This window comes from Cicer arietinum, chromosome 3 (genome assembly GCF_000331145.2).
Source record: "Cicer arietinum cultivar CDC Frontier isolate Library 1 chromosome 3, Cicar.CDCFrontier_v2.0, whole genome shotgun sequence".
Lineage (NCBI taxonomy): Eukaryota > Viridiplantae > Streptophyta > Magnoliopsida > Fabales > Fabaceae > Cicer > Cicer arietinum.
In genome coordinates, this window is record NC_021162.2 from 54,360,022 (window position 1) to 54,363,222 (window position 3,201).

Below are 3,201 nucleotides of genomic sequence, written 5' to 3' on the forward strand. Positions count from 1 at the left end.
TTATTTAGTCTCCCTTAAAGGATAAACTGAAATATCAAGGTCATGTTAACAAAAAACCAAATGAAGTCATATTACCATATTTGCAAGCGGCTGACTTCGGTGAAGTGATCAAACTCGAAAATTATAAAATAGATGTTGGTCTCATTACTGCTATGGTTGAGAGATGGAGACCTGAAACTCACACGTTTCATCTTCCAATAGGTGAGTGCACAATAACTTTGGAAGATGTTTATTACATTTTAGGATTAAACGTTTCTGGTTTACCTGTTAATGGTTCCAATTTGGTGCAAGTAAAACAAATTTGTCAAGATTACTTAGGAATTATCCCACCCGATGGAGCAACAAAATGTAATTCTATTAAATTAAAGTGGCTTAAGGATACATTTGAAGATGTTGGTGAAAATGCATCTGAATTAGAAAAACAAGCATCATGTCGAGCATACATCCTACGTATGATCGGAGGGTTATTGATGCCTGACAAATCCAACAATCGTGTACATCTAAAATATCTTTCACTATTAGGAGATTTAAATAAAGTATCCCAATATAGTTGGGGTTCAGCTGTTTTAGCTACACTTTATAGAGAATTATGCCTTGCAACGAAACCTGGTGTAATATCTATGGGAGGATGCGCATTATTGTTGCAAAACTGGGCATGGTATCGTTTGTCTTGTGTCGCTCCTGAATCTCCCAAACCATGGATATTTCCACTTGCACAAAGGTAACTGGGAATCTTTTAATATCTGCATTTACTTAATGATTGTCGTGGATTGAGTCAGAGTATGCTCATGCATTTCATAGTACATGGCGACTAGATGGGCCATGGTGATAGTGGTGACCGAATGAGCCACGAGATGATGCCATGTGATTTGTTGGTTCATCTTATCCTGGCGGGGATTGTCACATCGTGTAAGGTCCGCGATAGACTACACATTTTTGGTAAATCGTGATGACCCGTGATAGGTGGCACCTCGGTAATTTAGTACTTCGACTTGTGATAGACGTTACAATTATGATTTACGGCCCTTCGATGAGGGTTTTGATTGGAACTCCGAGTCCATGCATTTTAGCATATACGCATTGCATTAGGGTGCTTGGCACGCGAGTCATGCTTGGTTTAATGTTATGATTGCGTGTGTAAACTCAAGTTGTTGTTGTTGAGGAAGTAATATATTAAACCACATTTATTTGAATTTTTTTAAATATTTTATTATTTATACTTGTTATAATTACTTTAGCTTATTTTTTACATGTCAGTTTTATTGGAGACCTTATCTCAGGTTCCAGCATGAAGTTTCAGAAGAAGATAGGGCCACTTGGACTGCATGTACTTATCTACTCTGTTATCATATTGTTGAAAAACATCATACAGATAGAGTCACACTCCAACTCGGTTTACATCAACAAATACCACAACCACCAGAGGACATGAAATTGTATCACGAGGTCGACATGAGGCGTGGGATTGATGATAATTGGACTTGGGTTTGGAGGGAAGAAATAAACCATTGGAATGAGCGCCATAATTAGGTGTTGCAAGGTAACATCGTACAAGGTGTTTTATGTCATAGCACATAATATATGATTTGGTTTAGACAACACACCAAATTGTTTATATCTGTAGAACAATATCTCCATGATCCCCGTTTACAACCGCCGTCATATCCTCGTGTGCAATCGACCTCCCAATCAACCCCACAACACCAATACACAGCAGGACCGTCTTCATCACACTACGCCAAAAATGACATTTTACAGCGCTTTTTTTAATCCATTTACAGCGCTTTTTCAAAAAAAAAACAAGCGTTGTAGAATCGCGCGCTGTAAAAGATACAACAGCGCTTTTAAAAAAGCGCTATAAAATATGTAGATGTAATGCGCGCTTGTTTTGCACATTTGCAGCGCTTTTTCTAAAAAGCGCTGTAAAATGCATACCCATAATAAATATATTCGGTGCACATTTTACAGCGCTGTTTCGAATAAGCGCTGTAAAATACACACCAAATATATGAATTATGGGCATTTTACAGCGCTTATGTGAAAAAGCGCTGTAAAATGCATACCCATAATAAATATATTGGGTGCATATTTTACAGCGCTTTTTCGAATAAGCGCTGTAAAATAAACACCCAACATATGAATTTTACAGCGCTTTTTCAAAAAAGCGCTGTAAAATGTATGTGTGTGTGTTTTTTTTTTTAACGTTGTAAATTAAATTTTTTAAAAAGCACTTTTTAGCTTTTTATGGCATTTTTTTTAGAAAGCGCAGTCTTTTATCTTTTTATCCAAAATTATTTTGATCCAAAATCAGTTCACACAACAACAAAACATATTCAAATACAATAAGCATTCACATAATCAGTAGACAAAAAACAGAACTTTGTAACTTAATTAACATATATGTAACTCTGTAACTCTGTAATTTACAACATAATTAACTACATTCAGATACATATATATAACCTAATTTACAACCTAATTAACTACATATACATTGAACCTAATTTACAACCTAACAGAATATACAAAACCTAATTTACAACCTAACAGAATATACAGAACCTAATTAACTACATATACATTGAACCTAGCTAATTCATATCCATGTTCATATATTGTGTCCTATGATCATATACATATAATAACTAACAGCATATACAGAATATGCACAAGCTACCATATAATATTTAGATCCCTTGCCCAACAACATGCTATTTCCTAGAAAATCAAATAATTTGCATTTCAAGCACATACTGACACCATTCTTCCTTTAATTCCATTAGATCTTCATCAGAATATGATGGACTGGAATTGTCAAAGTACTGCAATATAAAAATTTAACATATTATATTAAGTTAGTATCAAATATATAGATAATTTAATTATATATGAAAATCATATAATGAAAATATCGTACCGTTTTTGGAATAATAGTTTTATTCTTGTTAACAATCTCCTTCATGAATCTCAATACGTAGTACCCACAGTCGATGTTGTTTGTTTGACGAGGGTACTGTAAAATAAAAACATATAAGTTAATAAAATATTTGTGCATTAATCGTAAAGGCATATATTGGTAAATGAAAATTTAAAGGCATATATTTCAAACCTTTATTGGGATCCATGTGATGTTATTAGACTTTTGCTTCGACACTGTAGCACCTCTTTGAGCTCGAAAAACTTGTAAGACACTATCGAATG